General features: G+C 40.5%; 1 long non-coding RNA gene across 1 annotated transcript in view; it reads left to right on the top strand.

The window, feature by feature from the left end:
- The first annotated feature begins 5,514 nt into the window (after positions 1–5,514).
- LOC132597312 (uncharacterized) overlaps positions 5,515–22,660 on the top strand; it is a 42,581-nt gene continuing 25,435 nt past the window's right edge. Inside the window, exon 1 of the long non-coding RNA XR_009563857.1 lies at positions 5,515–5,632. This is a non-coding gene — a long non-coding RNA (uncharacterized lncRNA). The remainder of the gene's footprint in view (positions 5,633–22,660) is intronic.

Below are 22,660 nucleotides of genomic sequence, written 5' to 3'. Positions count from 1 at the left end.
CTTTAAGTTTCCTTCTCCCAGTGTCTTGCCTTTAATTTGTGTTGTTAGGCATCCCCTGCTCCATCTGGTCTCAGTGCTGGGAAGGGGGGCCAGGGTGAGGGACTTCACATCCTACCATGAGAGGTAGGGAGAGGGAAGAGGTCCTCACCAAGGCCTGGCTTCAGGCAGAGGGCCTCTGAAACATTTCACCTCTTGCACTGTGAGGGTCAGTTCCTGCTGTGCAGTACACTTAAAGACTTTGTGTGTCTTTCTTCTCTCTGAGGTATAAGGCACAGTCCTCTCTTGCAGACTTAGTCACTGGGGGTAGCAGAGAAAAGGTGATGGAGAAAGGGGAGAAATGTCCACTCCACCACAATGGAAAGAATTGATTAATGAACGAATGAGGGAGTGGATGAATAAATGGAATTTTTTTGCCTCTTGTTCCCCATTGTGCAGGGAGATAACGGGATGTAAGTCAGATGTGGTCCCTTCTCCCGTGGGGCTTCCAGCCTGGTGCTAAAGAGAGCCCCTGATCAATCGTTCCGAATGGACTGAATTTACAAGGGTAGAAGTACAAGGGGCTTTGACACCTGTAAGGGGTGGCCTAGGTTGGCATGTGAGGTGAGAATAGGCTCATCTTTTAAAGTAAAGGTTCAGCCTATGATTTCACTGACATGACAGAATTAACTGGATGAGGGGTGAGTGGGTGGGTGGCGTGGAGGATGCACAGGGGAGAAGACCATTCTAGGACCACAGAAAAGAATCTCGAGAATCTTGCGGCCAGAGTGTGGCCCCCTAATGGGACCAAGAGATGGTCACTGTGGCTGGAGAGCAGGAAATGATAGGGTGAGGGAAGAATGGTGCCTGGCCATGTAATTCTCTCTGAGGAGTTTGAAATGATTCTGAGGGCTAGAGGAAACGATTGAAGAATTTTAAGTAGTCAAGTGACATGAATAGATTTGCACTTTAAAAGAAATCCATCTGGAATCAGTGTGGAGAATAAATTGGTAGACGGAAGGGAAAAGGACAAAGCAGAGGCCATTGCTGTGAACTCAGAGCAAGAGTGGTGTGGGTGGAGAGAATGGGGGGAGGTCCTAGGGTCCCCAGTTTCCATCCAGAGGATGCCTCGGAGGCTAAGGAGATGAAAGAGGGGTTTTCCCAGCAGATCTACTTATGGGGAAGTGCGTTCTGAAGACCCCAACCTCTAGCTTGCACTCTCCCTCTCAACCAGCATCTTGTGAGGACAGGTCTTCTTGTGACAACTGCAATGGGTTGTTACAGATGAAGAAACTGACTCTGTGAGGGGTTAAATAATTAGCTCATCGTCAAATTGTTGGAGATGGCCGATCGGAGCTCAAACCAAGACAGGAGGGCACAAAAAGCCCACGTCCTTCTCCATCACAGCAATGTCTGGGGAGAAGCCCTGGGTCTATGCTGCCTCTGAGTCTGCCATGGACGCATCCTTCCTTGCACCGTGAAGACCGACTCCTAATGTGTTATGCTGAAGGAGTTTGTGGTTCCTTCTTTGAGTTACAAGCACAGTTCTTCTCTTACAGATTTAGTTTCTGGAGATAGCAGAGGAAGAGTGATGGAAAAGGGAAAATAGTGATGGAAAAGGGAAAATGTGCCCACACCACCAAAATGGAAACTGTGCCCATCCTGGGGTTTGGATAGTGGACAGGAACCAACAAAGAAAAATTAGGAATTGGGGGAATGTAACAAGAGAGATGAGGGGATAAATCTCACCCTGAGTTTAGAGTACCATGACCCTTCCTTTTCCCCACTGCCCCCCCATGATCCGACCACATGGAAGAATAGAAAGAGCGGGATTTTGTTTATTTATTTATTTTATTTTTAAGTATTTATTTATTTATTTATTTATTTATCTATCATCAGTGTATACATGTCAATCCCAATCGCCCAATTCATCACACCACCAGCCCCCACCCCCCCTCTGCTTTCCCCCCTTGGTGTCCATACATCTGTTCTCTACATCTGTGTCTCAGTTTCTGCCCTGCAAACCAGTTAATCTATACCATTTTTCTATATGCGTTAATATACGATATTTGTTTTTCTCTGACTTACTTCACTCTGTATGACAGTCTCTAGATCCATCCACATCTCAACAAATGACCCAATTTTTTTCCTTTTTATGGCTGAGTAATATTCCATTGTATATATGTACCACATCTTCTTTACCCATTTGTCTGTTGATGGGCATTTAGGTTGCTTAGAAAGAGTAGGATTTTGAATCCCAGTGGTCTAGGATGTGTATCTAGTCTCTACCTATTAGTGGCTCTGAGGTTTTCAGCCTTTTATATAAACTTTCAGAACCTCAATGTCTTCATCTGTAAAATGGGGATAATAGTACCCATATTAAGAGTTTTGAGGTAGATTGACACAGAACATGTATGGAAAGGGCTGGTCAAGACAACTGGTACATGATCAATACTGAGGGCAATGGGTTTCCTCATTTCCAAGGTGACCATTTAATTTATCATCCAATGGGACACTTGTGAGAGTGAAAGGAGATGTTGTAATAATTACAGTAGGACAACAGGTGAAAGCTGGAACTGTTCACACCCACTGTCACCAGAAGCCACTCCAGTCGCTGCTACCCCAATTCTGCCTGGGCCCAGATTTCTGCTCTGGGGCTGTCAGAACTCTTCATTCCTTCAGGTTGTTCATTCATTCATTCATTCAGCAAAATAATGCCAGGTCTGGTGATAAGTACAATGGAGGCAACAGCTAACAAGACCCAGTTCATTGTACTTCTCCTGGAGGAGTTCAAAGTTTGATGGAAGGGCCAGGCAGTGACATCACATTGTGATCACTGCAACCTTAGGGGTGATGGCAGTGTGTCTGGAGGTGGGACATAGATGCTTGGAATTCAGTGTTGGAAGACACCCTTGAGGTTGCATTCCCTTCATTTTATAAGAAAGGATACTGAGCCCCAGAGAGGCAAACCTACTTGATCAAAGTTACCCAGCAAATTAGGGTTCACATGGGAGACTAGAGCCCCAAATTTTATCCTGATGCAGGACACCCAGGATACTGATGACACAACAGCTTTGGCCAACCATACATCCTTCCTGGGCCCTGCCCAGCAACTCCCCATCTCGTCCTCCATTGGGAGCTCTGGACCATCCCTTCTCCTCCTCTACATTCCTCTCCTCTACACGTTCCTCTCTTCCATGCCTTTGGTTGGATACCATGGGGGATGCCGACATGAGTCAAAGAGCTCCTAGCACTTAAGGAAGATGGATAAATAAATAACAAATGAAAAAAAGCAGAAAGAAGAAATTGTTCACTAGCAGTAAAAGCGATGTGCATTGGTAGTTTAAGGTGATTAATTCTGGTGGAGGGATTGGAGATGACTACTTTTGGAAGGTGATATTGAAACTGAGCCAAGACACTTACTAGAAACTTTTTCCATAGGTGGAGAAATGGAAAGGCAGGTCAAGACCAGCATGGATGAAAGCACGGAGAATGAAAACACATTTCCTATTTATGTGGTTATTGGTGTGTGTTGGGGGGCAGGCAGGCAGATACATGAGGTTTGAGGAACAATGAGGTAAATAGGTTGTAGATGGTCTGAGATGCCTTTTGGAAGGGGTATTTCTTTAATACCAATAACTAACACCAAAACAACTGCAATGCTACTAATACTAATACGAATATCAATACAAATACTATTACTTCAGTGCCCTCTACTAGCCATGTTGGCCATTATAGTTGTTTAGATTTAGAACTCGTGATAAATATTTGAGTTGGATGTTATAGTTTCATTTTGCAGATGAGGAACTCTAGGCTCACAGGGGTTACCTGTTCATCTAAGTTCACTGGGATGGTAAATGACAGGCAGATGAGCTATTCAATTCCAGACCTCTTTGCAGTAGGCAGAGGCCTCAGGGAAATGTGGAGTGAGGTGTGGGAATGGCCTTTGTCACCAAAGTGACCTGGGTTAGAATCTTGCTGATACTACCTCCCAACAACGTGATCTTGAATGTGTCACCTCACCTCTCTAAGCTTCAGTTCTCTCATGTCTTAGACAGGCATACTCATCGTGTATATTCCAGGAGTGGTATTAAAAGGATTTAACAACTGGTTGGCATGGCACTGACCAGTCAAGATGGATGCCATCTCTAAACAATCAGGATGGCCATTCTGAGGATCACCTCTGCCCACTTCATTAGGCTGTTGTGGAAACCAAGTGAAATTGTGCTTGTAAAGCATTTAGAACTGTGCTTAGCATATTGGAAGCACTCAATAAATCTTGGCAAATCAGAGAGTTTAGGGTAGAACAAGAATAGAGTTTAAAAAGGAGAGATCAGATGGAAGAGATGACGTGGGGTAGATTCTAAAGGGCCTGACGTTTGAGTTACAGCTCCATATAAGGACAAGAAGTTAGGATTTAGGGTCCAACAGATCCAGGCTTAAATGTCGGCTTCCTGCTTGGCAACTAATCTGTGAAGTGACCTGAGACATATTACTCAACCTCTTTGAGCTGGAGTCCTCAAATGTGAACAAGATTAAAAACAAAAAAACACAATTCCTTCCTGTAGAGTGATTGTAAAGACCATGAATTATGGACTGAATGTTTGTGTCCCCTCAAAATTGATATGTTAAGATCCTAACCCCTAATGTAATAGTATTAGGAGATGGGGGTCTTTGGGTGGTAATTAGATCATGAGTATGGCCTCCCCAAGAATGGGATTATAAGAGACAGGAGATCTCTTTCTCTCTCTCTCTATTTCTCTCTCCTCCTCTCTTTTGCTCTCTCTGCTCTCCACCATGTGAAGATATATCAAGAAGATGACATTTGCAAACCAGGAAGAGGACACTCATCAGATATTAGATTGGCCAGCACCTTGATCTTGGAGTCCCCAACCTCCAGGACTGTGAGAAATAAATGTTTGTTGTTTAAGCTACCCAGTCTGTGGTAATTTCTTATAGCAGCCTGGGCTAAAGTACCATGTTAATGCCTAGGAAGGGTCAGCCTTCATGGGTTCACACATAGTCATAGAAAATGACTTCTCTCACCATGGAGTGGCTTACTGTTTATTTACAAGGGGGTTTGATTTGATTGGGATCTTCGTTTTCTCTTCCCCACTGTGTCTGGGAAGATATTTCTTTCCCAGATGGAAGCTTGAAATGACGCTTGAAAATATCTTGATCTATCATAGTAAAGTAGATCATTGTGATATTAAATATATTTTTCCTTAGTTTATTGTGCCCAAGACGGTGGGTGTTAAGTTGGTATTTTCTGTGTATTATTATAAATTGAAACATGTGACAAGCTTAGACCCAGGGAATGCATTTTGTGGCTGCTAATTTGTTTGTTACCTAAAATGGTGCAGAAAAGAACAAAGGTCAATTGGTGGCATTAAGCTTGTGCTTCTTCTTTTATCCAGGGCTGCTGGTTGCCTAGCAAGTTGTGGGTGGGATGCATGTATGCTGAGCTCCCAGGATGGTTAAAACTAGAAGAGACAGATTCTAGTGCGGGAGGTGAGGGGATGTAGGCAGCTGATCTGGGCTGAGTGGGAGCTCTGAAATGAGAGAGATTTCAGGTTGAATCCAGGCTCTGAAAAGTGTGTGTCCTTGGGCAGGTGGCTTTATGTATCTGAGCAACTGATCTTAAACACGGCATGAGGTGAGTGGTGGATGGGAGGAAAGAATGGGGCAGTATTGGAGGAAACATGCTGCCTTAAAGGACCAAAGTCATGTCTACATTTTACCATCATGTTTCAGCATCCCACAGAAAAAAAGAGTCCTTTGTGCCTTCCAAGATGTTTGAACTGGCTTAATCAGCTAGGATTTGAAACTGAGTTTTTCAGGCTCCAAAGCTGAAGTCCTAGGTTTTATTTTCTGAACTAATTTATGCCTTATCATTTTGGCATGTTTATTCATGAGTTTCTTTACTGGGGATGCCTTCATCTTTGCATATCTAAATCTTACCAATCTTTCAAAACCAGCTCAAATGCTACCTTGTCCAAAAAGCCTCATCTTTTTTCTCTCTTTAAGCACTTGTTTGTTTTTATTTTTTGCTAGATTACACAAATGAGCTCTCCTGCTAAACTATAAACTCCTATGTAAGCTCACCTCTGTGTTTCCATAGCACTTACGGTGGTATAATTCTCATGATAGGTGTTTTATGCTTGTTTGCTGGATTGCTGAATGTTTGCAAAGAGAAAGGCTATTTGTTGAAAGGATTCAGGAAGCAAAGAAATGCCACACAGTGGATAGGAAGACAGTGAAGATCTGAAAAGTAGGTTTAAGATGCTGCCCCTCAAAGCATTTGATTATTAAGGCTTCTTAGATTACTCATTCTTGTGATGTTTGAAGGGCGAGATCATGCTTCTACATGGTGATTGTATTTGCTTTAATATTTTTTTCACTGCCAAGGCCAAGTGGATCTCCATTATATTTATTTCCTAATAACAAAGCCCTGCTTTGTTATTGGTTTCTTACTGTGGTGATCAGAAACTCCTTATACTTTGAATAATTTGAAATGAAGCAGGCAGGAAAGGAGAGCAGGACCTGCCTAAGAAATATTTGACATGATTCTCTTAAGGATTTTTTTCTTTTGCGTTTGTTATAGTACGAGTAAAATGATTAGAATTCTTAGTGAAAGCAAAGGCCAGAATTAAGAATAAAAGAAAGCAGATTTGGACTGAAACTAAACCTAGATGAGATGAATATTGAAAGTGAAAGTAAAACCCAAAGAGAGGCTATGTTCTGCGGTGTGTATATTTATATTAAGAATAATAGATTCAAGATGCATTACTTGGGGGCAGTCATTAACTCGTGATTTTATTTAATAAAAGCAGTTTTGTTTTTGCAGATATTCTCCTGTTTTTTGTACGTACTCATTCCTAAAAACATGCATGTGCTAACCTCACATGTGTCAAAGATACAGACATTCAGGTTAGGGTAGGAGCTCCATTCCAGGGAGCTTAAAACACTATAAAATCCCTAATTACATCTTCACTTTTAGTCACAATCTTCAATAATATGTTATTAATGATGTTTTGCACGTTAATCTTTCATTTCTTTTCCTTCACAATTAATCGCATGTCTGGTTGACCCAAGCTAAGTTCATTAAGCATTGAATTGAAGCAAAGCTTTGTTGCTTTGGGTGTGCTTGAAGAGTTCCATCTTAGTTTTCAATGAAACATGTATGAGGCTTATGTTTCCTATTGCTTGTGTCAAGAATTTTATTCTTCCAATTTATCCTGATTTTTATTTAAAAAATAGGGACAAAATATAATAAAACAGTGGGTTTTTGAAACAAACAAGCAATGGAACTCTTTTTAAATAGAATCTTCCCCAGATCCTAGTCTGTAAAGCATATAGAAGTGAAACAACCTTGTTTAGAATTGGGAGAGTGACACAGGGATCTCAGAGGCACCTCTATGGGCTCCCTGGAACCCTGTTTGGTGATCTCTGCAACATTATGTTCATATTTATGCATTAAAACCTATTGTACGCCCAAGATGGTGACATTGTCAGAAAGGAACTTGGCAAGTACTACTATTAAATAGTTCAAAGTGTTCATTTGTCAGCTCATAGAGGAAAGTCTTTCTTGGGTATATCTAAGGCAGTTCATGGTGTCAATATGTGTTGTATGAAAATACAGGTCTTCTGAAAGTAGAAGTTTTGGAAGTGGATGACTGAAGCATTTCACTGGTCTGGAACCACTCGTTCAGGTGCAGTGCTGGGACAGCTCTGTCCTCTTCCTTTCTCTGACAGGTGTTCCACCAGCCCCTTGCCCTGATTTCCCATCCTTCCACTCACCTGTTCTTGGCTCTGAGATAGCATTCCTCTGCCCTGTTCCGTCTGGCACCTAAGCAACTTTGTAGGTATGGAATGAAGAGACAGATTTTTGGAAGGATTTCAAGTCCTTAAGGCCTGTGTAGCATGTGACAATTTAGACCTTCAACACCAACCTCGCACCAGTTGTTACGTTGGAATTGCTGTGAGGTCAGTCATTTCCCCGAGTCTTTGCTCATTTGGAAAATGAGTTCTCTGTTCACATCCATTCATATTTTATTCAACACACATTTACTGAATTCCTGACACAGGTAAAGCACTGTGCTAAATGTTGTGGGCCCTCCTCCTCCTCTTTGAAATGCCTGCACAAACAATACCTCCTCTGTGAACTTTTTCTACCTTCATCATGTAAAATTAGGGCTTCTGGCTCTGAGCTGGTACTTTATACATAACTATATGTGGGTATTAATTACAAGCTACAATCTAGCTGTTCACAGGACTGTCTCTCCTGGTTGAATATGACCTTCTCGAGGACAGGTGCTTGCCTTAATCATTTTTGTCTCACTTAGCACAGTGTGATTTGGACATATCAGGCCATCTACATATGGAAAGAAGGGAACCTGTTTGTGGTGGACACACCCTAATATGTGTCTATCCCCTCCCTTAGAGTGGAGGCAGAATCTGTGACTTGCTTCTAGACAACAGAAAATGGTAAAAGTGGTGATAGCTATTTCTGTCATTGCCTTGTATTATATAAGGCTCTAAGTAGATGGGAGTGAGAGGTACTTCTGCTAGCTTTGAAGAAGTAATTTGCAATTTGTAGGAGGACCTATGGATGGGTCCATGTGGCAAGGAACTGAGGGTGCCCTTTTGGAGCTAAGAGTGGCCGCTGGCTAATAGCAAGTAAGAAATCATGGGCCCAAGTCTCAAACCTGAAACGAAATGAAATCTGACAATAACCCAAGTGGAAGTAGATTCTTCCCCAGTCAAGCCTCCAGATAAGAATGTAGCTCAACGGATGTCTTTTTTTTTTTTTTTTTTTGCAGTATGCGGGCCTCTTACTGTTGTGGCCTCTCCCGTTGCGGAGCACAGGCTGCACAGGCTCAGTGGCCATGGCTCACGGGCCCAGCCGCTCCGCGGCATGTGGGATCTTCCCGGACCGAGGCACGAACCCGTGTCCACTGCATTGGCAGGCGGACTCTCAACCACTGCGCCACCAGGGAAGCCCCTCAACAGATGTCTTGATTGGAGATTTATGAGACCCTGAGTGGAGGACAAAGATAGACTATGCCTGGACTCCTGGTAGAAACTGTAATATAATGAAGGGACATTTTTTTAAGCTGGTAAATTTGTATCATCTGTTATGCAGGAATAGAAAACATATACCCTTGGGAGAGGATGTTCAGCAGGACATTTTCCTGTGGCTGCAGAATAGGCCACCAGAGTCCAGAATAGGGGGCAAAGAGGCAGTGTTTTCCTCCATCTAAAGAGAACTTCCAACATTCCCTAAATTTGAGCAAGAGAGACCCTCACCATAACCACTCCTTGGTTCTTCACCCAATCTATATAAGAGAAAACTTGGAGGAAAAAGGAAGAGAGTCTTTGTGGTTATTGTGCTGATGGAATTGTTCAGGTAGGAACTGACTGCCTCATCCCTCTCCACTTCAAGTCAAGTGCTAAGAGCTACCAGAGCATCCCTTGTAAGGTAGGGATCAGCTACAGGAAGCTGTGATGATCATCTTAGTCCTTAGTCACACCTGTACTTAGGTAGTGGATCTGCCTCTTGAATAGAAGAAAAAGGAATGAAAGTGAGTTGGTAAACTTAGGAAAGGCGGGCACTTGGGCAATCAGCACGGTCATCGCTTGGTAAGCCCAGAATTGTGAGTGTTCTGGAGGTTAAGAGGATGCTGAAGAACATACTGGATTTGATCAACTCAGGCTGTTCACTAGGTAGGGAGACTGCAACACCAGTGGGAGCTGAGTGGGAGAGTGAAGAGGCCAATCTAGATTTCCCAAGGAAGGGATCTGTACTTTGGGGAGCCTTCACAGGTCCCTGGAGGAAGCCACACAGGAGAGTCAGCATGTAGATGCTCACCATATAAAGGGCATCTGTGGTCCAAAGCAGTGAATATAAAGCGGGGATTCAAACACATCGAATTGAATAAGGAGACCTTTAAGCCTTTCCCATGCCTCCTATCTCTTCTCTATTCCCAACTGTTGAGGAACAAAGAAGCTGTCTTGAGGGAGAAGATGGGAGGAAGTGAAAAATTAGACCAAACAAACACCTTTCCACTCAAATCCTCTCAAACCACGTGTCCAGCCCATGAGAATGGCGGGGGTGGGGGTGGGGGGGGGTTAACTTAGTAGCAGAGATGAAACTGAAGTTTTAAAATAGAAGGACTTTAAATACTGAAGGTAACCATGAAGTTATGTATTCTGCCCAGTTGTCATCAAGGGTTGGGAGAGACAGAATTAAAAGAGTATGCCTGAAAGCAGGGCTTGGGAAAGAGAATGATTGTCTCATGTATGTGACCCCAATGAGTTAAGACTCCTTAATACACTTAGGTTTGCCTTCAGTGAGTTCACAGGTGACCAGGGGAGATATAATAAAGTCAGAAATAACAAATACTAGATAGGATGAGATGAATGTACCACATCAAGCGTTCTGGGAATTTAGAGGATAGATGGACTTTTCTCACTGGGAGACAAAGGAAGGCATCACATGTTGTCCATAAATATTCTTTGATGTCATCTCAACAATGATGATATGTGTTTGAAAGCAAAAAGTTCTCCATGGCTAACATCCCAGAATTATGAAAGATGTTGGACTATCTTTGTTTCATTTATTTTCTACATTGATGGATTTTTACAGGATTGGACTCTGCACAATTGGCTGAGTATCAAGCTGAAACTCCTGAGTTATGCTCTAGCTTTTCTTCCACTGTTAAGTAATAGCCATTTAAAGTAACAGCTTAAACCGTCTTTTCTCTCTCCTTGTCCTCTCCCTTATTGAGGATGGAAAAAGCAGAAATGTAGTATGTTCTGGCTATTACAGTAATTCATGATAATAATGAACTTGATCCTTCTCTATAGCTGTGTTTGAATGCTGGGTCCTGGAAAACAAGAAAATATGCATCAAAGTAAGATAGAAAATTGAGTTGACAAGGATATTAGAATTTATTTAGCATAACCTAACTAAGGCAGTGAAAGTGAAAATTGAGAGGAGGGGATGGATTTTTGATTTCTTCAGGACTTGACGGTTAGATGTGGGGGTCAGTAAAGGAGAAGGGAGAATGGGGTAGATACTGAAATTCTACCTTGGGCATCTGGGTATAATCATGGAATCAGGAAATACTGGAGAAGGAGCAAAATTTAGGAAGAAAGTGTTGCATCCTGTTTTAAACTCCCTGTCAAGGTTTGCTAAAATCATGAAAGACTTGTTCTATGAGCTCAGTGGCTGTCTCCCAAGGTTATGGTCACTGAAGTGGGGATGGTTTAGTCTTGGTGGGTTTTTCTGTTTATCAAGCTGAATATCAAACTACCACAAAGTGTGCCAAGGCAAAATGGGCATGGGTGTGGGCATATTCATTCAAAAATAGTCACTGTGTGCCTACTCTGTATCAGGCACTGTTCTGGTACTGAGGAATAGTCTGGTGCAGCAATGCACAAGGTCCTTGCCCTCGTGGAGCTTGCATGTGCATGGAGACATCAGAAAATAAACAAATAAATGAACAAGAGAAATATGAGGCTAAAGTCCATTCTAGGCAGAGATGAGAAGGTCCACTGTGCTAGAGAGTAACCAGGGGCTAGTGTGAGCTGGACACTGTGGTGATTGTTCTGCTCACGTCTTCATAGCCATTCCTTTCCCAGTCCTGGCCTCCCTCCGTGTACTTGCTGACACAATTTCAGTTTTCCTGGGGTGCTTGCCTTCTGGTCATCTTAGGGAACGTGACGCTTTTCCAGATCCCTCCTTAATATCAATCATGGTTATTTCTTCCTTCTTACCAGTGATTAGTTTCAGTAAAGCAGGTCCTGGCCAAAGGGATCTATGAGTTACCAGTTGGGGAACTTCTTTCTGGTAAAGGTTTTTCTACTAAAAAAAGCTGCTTGGAAGGAAATGTCTGTCTTCTTTACAAGACATCATTGTGTCCTCCTGTGATGTCTGGAGCAGTTGCAATCCCCCTGTGACCCTGAAGGGAGCATTGCTGACCTGCTGAAGATGACAGAGTAAAAACTTGGAAAGGACCTGGGTCTTTGCTGAAGTCCTAATGCTGTTGAATTATCCAACATCAGAATTATCCTTCCTCTATGCTATGTGTTGTGTGAGTTACCAAAGCTTTGTTTTAGCTGTTTCTAGTTGGGTCTTCTTTGTTACTTGTTGCTGAAGCCATCTTAACTGGTATGTGTGGGTTGGGGGAGGACATGTCAACATGGTGACTTTCAAGCTGACAGATGAATGTCATGAAGGAGCCAAGTTATGTAAAGAAATAGGGGAAGAGCGCATTCCAGGCAGTGGGATCAGCAAATAGAGATGCCCAGTGGGGGAGCAAGCGTGAAGCGTTTGAGGAAAAAACAGCGGGCCACTAAGGTGGTGTGGCGAGTGACGGGAACATAAATGGAGAGGAGGTCAGACATTACAACCTACATAAGGAGCTGGGATTCTTTTTTATTGTAGCACAATAGAGGAGTTTGGATTTTAATCTAAATACAGTGGAAATCATTGGAGAAGTAGGTCCATCTCTTTCATTTTTTTCATTCCCTAAACCCAACACATAGTTGAACTAAATTGTAGTTTACAGGTTTTCAGTTTGATCAAAATAATTCCAACATTAGAAAGATCATTTGAAAGAGAATATTTTTCTCTAATGCTCCAACGTAAAGAGGTAAACTCCTTGACAACAGGCAAAGGGGTTTCTCACAATTCTTTTTATCAGACACAACTTCAGAAACTAAGTTTACAGGTAAAGAAAGTCAGAAACACATGCAAAACTGCGGAGATGACGACTCTTAATTAGCTGCATCAAATGACTCTTGGCATTCCTAATTTTCACCTTTTTGTAACAATTCAGTTCATTCCAAGGTCTTACCAGAGTAGACAGGCATGAAATGAATTCTCCACAATAGGTTACCAATGGCAAAGAAATTGCAAGCTTTGAAATGGCTGGAAGAAATCACGTGATCTCCGGCTCTTGCTTTTCCCTAAACTGTGAATTCTGTCAACATTAATTCTGCGAAATATGTAGGCTGCATTCTTTGGGAGAAACGAAACATTTTATTTTCTCTAAGCCTTATGTGTATTCCATCTTTTCCCTAAGCCCTGCTCTCATGAGGAGGATATTCTCCGGTGGGCGTGTAGTATAGTGGATGAGAACTGGAAATCAGGGTACCTGGGCGCTAGTGGGTCTGGATGTGTGTAAAAGATAATAATATAGGGGGTTTTAGTAGACTGCATGTTCTCTATGGATCAGTAGTGCGGTGGGGCTTTCCCCTCTCTCATACTCTAGCATGCCCCGTATGCTAGCCACTTGCTACTATCTGTACTCTCTTGAAGGGTCCACACAATTTCCTCCCGTTGGATCTTTTGAAAACACCATGCCCTCTTCCCGGAATGTCCTTTCTCCACTCCTCTGTTCTTTAAAACCCAAAGCTTTCTCTGTTAAGCTTTCTGTGTTGGGTATAAACTCTGTGTGCCTTCTCAAATTCCCTTGACCATTCCCCTTTTTTTCATGCTGCTGCACACCACCTTCTGGATAATGCCATCCCCTGCTTTGCCGATATCCTTATGAACTCCGTGAGGCGACTGGGATCCGGAACGAAGCCCTGAATCTGCATTTCCTTCATGCCTCACATGCCGAGCCCCTCAGGCTTTTGAGACTGAGACTTAAAAGTTCTGCTTTGGGATCTGGGATCTGGGTCCTTGATTGGATGCTGAGGGGCTGGAAGATGTAAAGTGTGGAGGAATCAACTTGCTGTGGGTGGCCTTGTACCAATGGAAGTCGGCAGATGAGAGCAGGGAGCCAGGCTGATAAATTCCAACTCTTTTTGCCCTGTTTTGGGTTGCTCAGAAATGTAGTTTCTCTTTGCAAACTTTCCAGAGAAATCTTTCCAGAGGCTGAGTAAACATACCTCAAATCACTGGCTATATCTCTTTGTTGCATACTGTGAAGCGGTAGCTGCTGCATTGCATTGTATTGTTTAGTATCTTTCCTTACTACATTTCCCCCTTTCTCCCTACCCTTATGCCCCTGAGCTTGCACATTGTAAATAATAATTCTTGTCTTGTGACCTTCCTGACTCCTTCCCACTGGGCTTTGTTCATACCTCCTCTGTGGGACAGCAGAAGCTCTCTTAACCCATCTCCTCTTACTGACTCCTAGATAGTCCAATGCTTCCCATTCCTTCTGTAAACCACTATGAATGCTCATCACCAGTAGACTCCTTGCTGTAGTCTCATGTGCCCTTATGCGTCCACCTGAATTGTATGTTTATCCAGAGTGACTTATGTTTCCTCCAATTTTGTGTACACAGTGTTCCCTTATTACTATAACCATATAATGTAATTAAATGTTACCTAAGCCAATACATTATGGATGTGAAAATAATAGAGTTGTTTCTATGAAAATCTAGTTGAATAATTTAGATTTAAGGAAATGCTGCTTTAAAAGGAACTAGAGTCAAATTAGATATGGTAAGATAATTGTAAAACTTTGGGGAAAAATTGTAACACCTAGAAGGGTTCTGTAATCATATGGCTTTCCAAGGACATTTAAATTCTTGTTCTACTACTTTAAATAAACCGAAGTTATCAGAGTTGATATATTATTGGTGTGGTTTATGCAAGAAAGACTACACAGAATGCCAATGGTGGACCAACAGTTACAGAAAAGGTCTTGGCTCTACACCAGACGATTGGCAGCAATGAAAGCTTTACAGCAACTAATGGATGATTTAAGCATAGGAAAAAAGCAGGGTACCCAGGCAGTAGGCCCTGGAGGGCCCAAATTACCTACAGATCAATCTGCTGCTTAAAAATTTACAGAGGGGTTAAAATCACTTATCAATAGGAAAAATTTTATTAGAGAATAACTCTCCAATAAGGTTGATATAGTTCTAAATTTTAAGATGTTTTCCAGAAAACTGTGGTGCAAAAGGTAAAGCAAGTACTACATGTATACACAAAATTCAAACAAGGATTCTCAGCAGCCGCCAATAGCAGTGCAGACAGAATTCCAAATTCTGACTTTTTATTATTGGCAAAAGAAAAAGTCTCCAAGATTTAAGAGATATAAATTGTTTGTTTTTACAAGATAAGTAGTCTTCACAAAAATCAGCATAGACAGACTCTGAATTAGTCTATAAATTGATTTTTTCCTGTGAATGTACACATTCTGTGAAGAAACACTTGAAGAAAATAGACACCTAAAAAGCCTACACTTTCTTTATTAATGTTTTTTAAATTATGGGTTTTGACTCTCGGTGGGTCATGAAATAAATGTACTGAGTTGGGGAAAAGGATTTTAAAAAATATGAAGTAGAAAAAATAGAATAGAAAATATCAGTGTGAATTATATGTTATAAAGGTATTTCATGAAAATTTGTCTTATTATGTGTGTGTGGTATGTGTATATGTGATATAAAATTTCTGTGATGTAAAATTTCTCTTACCTTGTATTTCTGGCCAAAACTTTGAAAGCCTTTGATCTAACATATGCTTCTTCATGTTTTAGTTTTGAATAATGTAAAGAAAGTGATTTAAATAAATGTCAGGTTTTTATAACATAATGTAACTTCTTTGTTCCAAGTTATGGATCATGGGGTTATAAAATGTTTCAAAGATAATTTTGGAGTTTAATTTCAGAAATAGAGGACATGAATATATATATATATATATATATATATATATATATATATATATACACACACACACACACACGTGTATATATATGATACAAACAATCATTAAAAATCATTGACATTAAAGGAGATTTTCCTTTCAGTTTAGTGGGGAGTGAAATTCCCAGTTTGATATTTACTAAATCTCAGAGAAGAGAAAAATGTTGCCTGAGGTTGACAACATTGGAAAAATTCTGAACTACAAGAGGATAATTAAGAACATGGTTTAGTAACTGACCCCAGACAAATTGGAGGTGCCAATGATTTACAGAAAGATGATATATAACAATGAACTAATGATTCCTATTTGTTGCAATATATACTTAGCATCAGGGATGAAATCCTTCAGGGCATGACAGAAATAAACAACTCAAAAAATGAAGAAGACAGGGAAAAGGAAGTATAATATCAAGTCTAGAGCCCAAATCTTCTCATCATGCAGAAGCTAAAGTTGTCCCAGGTGGAATTTTATTCTATTGAATTGGTAGTCAACTGTGTTATGACACATGAAAAATGCACATGCTTCAAAAATATGTCTCAAGAACTATGTTTCTTTTTCTAAACAACTTCCAAATATTAAATAAATGAATATTTATATATTTTAAATTAAAGCAAAATATTTAAACTTTACATGTATCATTTTCATGATTCTCTGCTTTAACTGACTTTCTATTTATAAAATCAATACTGGTCTTGATGGTTTGCATAAGACTGTTGTTATTGCCTTCTATTGCCAGCGTTTTTCTTTCTGTCTTTCATGCCAGGATCTGGTGTTAGTCAAGTATACAGTTTCTGGATTCAGACCTCTTGGGATGGACTGTAGCTCTTCTGTCACCCACTAATGAGACCTGGATTTACAATTCAGTCTCTCTGGGCCTGAGTTCTCCCACTGGAAGGATGGAGCTGGGATATCACTTGATTTCATTAGATTAAAACTCAGATAACATATGTAAAGCCCTAAGCATAGGGTCAGATACACAATAAATATTCAACAGTGATAGTTTTCCCCACTCTGATGTCTTAAATTTACCATAAATATAATTTGCATTGTCTTTTCTCATTTCAAAACATTTTTCAGCATATATTTCAGATTGCCTGGCATTTCAACCATTTTCGGTGCTCCCCAAATCTTTAGGAGTTTTCTCAGAATAATAACAGTTAAAATGATAACATTAGCTTATATACTGATGGCATTTTATAATGTTTAAATTTGATGTGAGTGGCCTAATAGGGCTCATTTACCAGGTTTCATAGTTCAGGATTACAGTACTCAGAAACATTAATTTACCCACTCTCGGTCACCCAGCTCATGGATGGGAAGAGAAGACTGACCCATGCTCTCCTGACACTGAGCCCAGTTCTTTCCAACCCCTGTTGTCACATGCACAGTGCTCTGTGTGAGCCAACGTGGATCATACCGCATGGCCAAGCAGCCTTCCCTGAGAACTTGGAAACTGGTCCAACTTGGAGGAATCTCATTAGCACTTTTCAAAGCTTTACCCTGACTGCATTTTAAGTTGTATAATTTTTCTGGATCTGTATCTCGAATGGATGCTGGTTATTGGCAAGTACTATATCTCATTTGGGTGGAATTTTCCCCATAACATGATTCAAACTGTATTAAAAGACTAGAGAAAAAGGAAAAACAAAAACCCTTCAAATAAAAGGCATCCAGAGAGTCTCCTGCTATTTGACTTATAAAAATAATGGCAATGATTCACGAAGTTCATTATCTAATTCCTTCAAGACCCAAGGATTCATGCCATCTGGATCTCTTGGTTGGTCTCTGTTCGGTTTCTCCATGAAGCCTCTTGCCTCTTTTTTTGTCACAGCTGAAATAAATTATTGGGCTTCTCTTACTGTTCATATACATGACAATTCCAGACTTTAAAAAAATATACATAAAAAAGTATTTCAGTAGCTTGGAAATTTGCAATGGTTGTAATGTTTGGTATTTTTGTCTTGATTGTATTTTTAAATTACATCTACACTGTTGGCTGGGGTCAAATCATTCTGCATTTTTGCTGTGTTATTTGCTTTCCAGACTTCCTAGATTTAGAAAGCTTAGTTTTATTCCTTTCTCCATTTTATTAGGCTCACAGTCACCCTTAAAAGAATCAAAATCTCATCCAGAAACAACTGGCTGACTTCTTCCTAGAATTTATGGTTTTAGGGAGAGCAGCAAACTGATTTAATAAAATAGAAATTCCTTTTTGAAATTTGTTGTTTTGTCCATTTCTGTTCCCATTTTCCATATATGTATATATATTTAATTTGAAAATTTTTTTTAGTTTTTATTTTTCCTCAAACTATAGCATGAACCCAGGTAGACCTGGGTTTGAACCCCAGGTCCTTTTTCATCTTGTGCATTTTTAGGGTCCTAGAAAGACAGATACTTCTAAGAAGAAGTTATCCATGTCCTCCCCATTGCTTAGGGTAGCCTGCATTCCTTCCTCATGTTCTAGAATAATCCTTCACATATGACTATTCTGGGGAGTGGTGAGGGAAAGTCAGGGTCAAGATAAACCTGAGGAGGAAGGAGTGGGAGGATTTGGAAAAGATTATTTCTCTCAACAGCACATAATCATGTTATGCACAAAAGCTAACAAGCGGGATTTGCAGTTGCCTGAAGCCTAGAAGCAGAGAAAGACGCAGAGGTAGAGAATGGACTTGAGGACACGGGGAGGGAGAAGGGTAAGCTGGGACAAAGTGAAGGAATAGTATTGACATACACACTACCAAATGTAAAATAGATAGCTAGTGGGAAGCAGCCGCATAGCACAGGGAGATCAGCTTGGTGCTTTGTGACGACCTAGAGGGGTGGGATAGGGAGGGTGGGATAGGGAGGGTGGGAGGGAGACGCAAGAGGGAGGAGATATGGGGACATATGTATATGTATAGCTGATTCACTTTGTTATAAAGCAGAAACTAACACACCATTGTAAAGCAATTATACTCCAATAAAGATGTTTTTTAAAAAAAGCTCATGCTTTTATTTTCTAAAAAAAAAAAAAACAACACCCCATATCTTAGAGACTTAGGAAGTTTAGAGACCCTAAACCATGCCGGATTCACTTATCTTCAGCTGTAACTTATGAATTAACACCTGTCCTGCAAACACACAAAGCAGTCTTTCCTGGAAAATGAGCTCTTTAGGACTTTTCCTTCTACGGTAGACATGGAGTGCTCTTTTTTACACACAGTGCCTTTGAACATCCTTCATCTACTTGGACAATTCCACTCTGTAAAGTCCATTCCTCCTAAGATAGAAACCAGAAGTCTTTTGCCCAGTCACCCTTACAGCTTTGGTACATTCACGTGAGAAGAGTTTATCTAGAGACAGCTTAGCAGTTAGAAGCTAGTGACACGAAAATTGTGGGGTCCGCAAGAATCCATGCTGTAAGGATGGCACAGACATCCCAGGATCCAGGAGCTGAAGGGGCAGAGGTCCTGGTGGTGTCAGGGGCTGGGAGTCAGCATTGTAAACTCCAGCGCTTTCTCCATGGCTTTACAATTGCTGCGAGCTTACAGGCGATTTGGGTTCATGGGGGTGTCATCCTTACACTTGGTTCCCACATCCATATAAATGGAGCCGCTACCACCGACCTCATGGCATCACTGCTAGGATGAAATGGTAAGGGACATGCAAACACCTAGCACTTGGTCTCACCAATGACTATGAATGTCAGTTTCTTTCCTTCCTTTCCCTACAGTTTCTGTTTCATTTCTCTCTCCAGGGTCGTGAGTTAATTGTCTCACAAATCCAAGGGAGCTGAGCTGACTGATCATGATTCTAGGGTGTTAAGTCCCCAGGTTCAGAGCAACGCCAAAGAGGGGCGGTACAGCAAGCCTAAGAGATGAGGGGAAAGGGCAGGGGAAGGGACTTCTAGGCAGAGGAAACTACAAGAGCAGAGGACTGGGCTCCAAACCATTTGGCTGCGAGAAACAGGAATATTCAGTTTGCCTGGAGAATGCAGGGTGAGCTTGCATTTCTGCAGTCAGTTTTGATGTCACATAAACATAATTATTGACACGGAAAGTTGTTCACACTATGCTATTAAGTGATAAAAGCAGATTACAGAGTAGTAAATGCAATATGAAGCCATTTTTGTATGGTATATATGTGTATATGAATGTATGCATATATGTAATATATAGACACACATAAAAATCTAGAAGAGGATACATTAGTTTTTCTTTTTTTTAAACATCTTAATTGGAGTATAATTGCTTTACAATGGTGTGTTACTTTCTGCTGTATAACAAAGTGAATCAGCTATACATATACATACCCATATCTCCACCTTCTTGCATCTCCCTCCCACTCTCCCTATCCCACCCCTCTAAGTGGTCACAAAGCACGGAGCTGATCTCCCTGTGCTATGCAGCTGCTTCCCACTAACTATCTATTTTACATTTGGTAGTGTATATATGTCCAGGCCACTCTCTCACTTCGTCCCAGCTTACCCTTCCCACTCTCTTTGTCCTCAAGTCCATTCTCTACGTCTGTGTCTTTATTCCTGTCCTGCCCCTAGGTTCTTCAGAACAATGTTTTTTTTTAGATTCCATATTTATATGTTAGCATACGGTATTTGTTTTTCTCTTTCTGACTTACTTCACTCTGTATGACAGGCTCTAAGTCCATCCACCTCACTACAAATAACTCAATTTCATTTCTTTTTATGGCTGAGTAATATTCCATTGTATATATATGCCACATCTTCTTTATCCATTCATGTGTCAATGGACACTTAAGTTGCTTCCATGTCCTAGCTATTGTAAATAGAGCTGCAATGAACACTGTGCTACATGACTCTTTTTGAATTATGGCTTTCTCACAGTGTATGCCCAGTAGTGGGATTGCTTGGTCGTATGGTAGTTCTATTTTTATTTTTTTAAGGAACCTCTATACTGTTCTCCATAGTGGTTGTATAAGTTTACATTCCCACCAACAGTGCAAGAGGGTTCCCTTTTCTCCACCCCCTCTCCAGAATTTAGTGTTTGTAGATATTTTTTTTTATGAGGGCCATTCTGACTGCTGTGAGGTGATACGTCATTGTGGTTTTGATTTGCATTTCTCTAAAGATTAGTGATGTTGAGCATCCTTTCACATGTTTGTTGGCAATCTGTATATCTTCTTTGGAGAAATGTCTATTTAGGTCTTCTGTCGATTTTTGGATTGAATTGTTTGTTTTTTTGATATTGAGCTGCATGAGCTGCTTGTAAATTCTGGAGATTAATCCTTTGTCAGCTGTTTCATTAGCAAATATTTTCTCCCATTCAGAGCGTTGTCTTTTCATCTAGTTTATGGTTTCCTTTGCTGTGCAAAAGCGTTTAAGTTTCATTAGGTCCCATTTGTTTATTTTTGTTTTTATTTCCATTTCTCTAGGTGGTGTGTCAAAAAGGATCTTGCTGTGATTTATGTCATAGAGTGTTCTGCCTATATTTTCCTTTAAGAGTTTGATAGTGTCTGGCCTTACATTTAGGTCTTTAATCCATTTTGAGTTTATTTTTGTGTATAGTGGTAAGGAGTGTTCTAATTTCAGCGTTTTACATGTAGCTATCCAGTTTTCCTAGCACCACTTACTGAAGAGGCTGTCTTTTTCCATTGTATATTCTTGCCTCCTTTATCAAAACTAAGGTGACCATATGTGCGTGAGTTTATCTCTGGGATTTCTATACTGTTCCATTGATCTATATTTCTGTTTTGGTGCCAGCACAATACTCTCTTGATTACTGTAGCTTTGTAGTACAGTCTGAAGTCCAGGAGCCTGATTCCCCCAGCTCCATTTTTCTTTCTCAAGATTGCTTTGGCTATTAGGGGTCTTTTTTGTTTCCGTACAAACTGTAAAATTTTTTGTTCTAGTTCTGTGAAAAATGCCATTGGTAGTTTGATAGGGATTGCATTGAATCTGTAGATTGCTTTGGGTAGTAGAGTCATTTTCACAATGTTGATTCTTCCAATCCAAGAACATGGTATATCTCTCCATCTGTTTGTATCATCTTTAATTTCTTTCATCAGTGTCTTAATAGTTTTCTGCATACAGGTGTTTTTTCTCCTTATGTAGGTTTATTCATAGGTATTTTATTCTTTTTGTTGCAATGATAAATTGGAGTGTTTCCTTAATTTCTCTTTCAGATTTTTCATCATTTGTGTATAGGAATTCAAGAGATTTCTGTGCATTAATTTTGTATCCTGCTACTTTACCAAATTCATTGATTACCTCTTGTCATTTTCTGGTAGCATCTTTAGGATCTCTATATACAGTATCATGTCATCTGCACACAGTGACAGCATTACTTCTTCTTTTCTGATTTGGAGTCTTTTATTTCTTTTTCTTCTCTGATTGCTGTGGCTAAAACCTCCAAAACTATGTTGGTTAATAGTCATGAGAGAGGACAGCCTTGTCTTGTTCCTGTTGTCAGAGAAAATGGTTTCAGTTTTTCAGCATTGAGAATGATGTTGGTTGTGGGTTTGACATATATGGCCTTTATTATGTTGAGGTAAGTTCCCTCTATGCCTACTCTCTGGAGGGTTTTTATCATAAGTGGGTGTTAAATTTTGTCAAAAGCTTTTTCTGCATCTACTGAGATGATCATATGGTTTTTCTCCTTCAATTTGTTAATATGGCATATCACATTGATTGATTTGCATGAATTGAAGAATCCTTGCATTCCTGGGATAAACCCACTTGATCATGGTGTGTGATCCTTTTAATGTGCTGTTGGATTCTGTTTGCTAGTATTTTGTGGATGATTTTTGCGTCTATGCTCATTAGTGATATTGGCCTGTAGTTTTCTTTCTTTGTGACATCTTTGTCTGGTTTTGGTATCAGGGTGATGGTGGGCTCGTAGAATGAGTTTGGGAGTGTTCCTCTCTCTGCTATATTTTGGATGAGTTTGAGAAGGTTAGGTGTTAGCTCTTCTCTAAATGTTTGATAGAATTTGCCTGTGAAGCCATCTGGTCCTGGGCTTTTGTTTGTTGGAAAATTTTTAATGAGAGTCTCAATTTCAG

This window comes from Globicephala melas, chromosome 5 (genome assembly GCF_963455315.2).
Source record: "Globicephala melas chromosome 5, mGloMel1.2, whole genome shotgun sequence".
Taxonomy (NCBI): Eukaryota; Metazoa; Chordata; class Mammalia; order Artiodactyla; family Delphinidae; genus Globicephala; species Globicephala melas.
The sequence above is the reverse complement of the archived record's forward strand: the minus strand, read 5'-3'. Positions and strand labels throughout refer to the sequence as shown.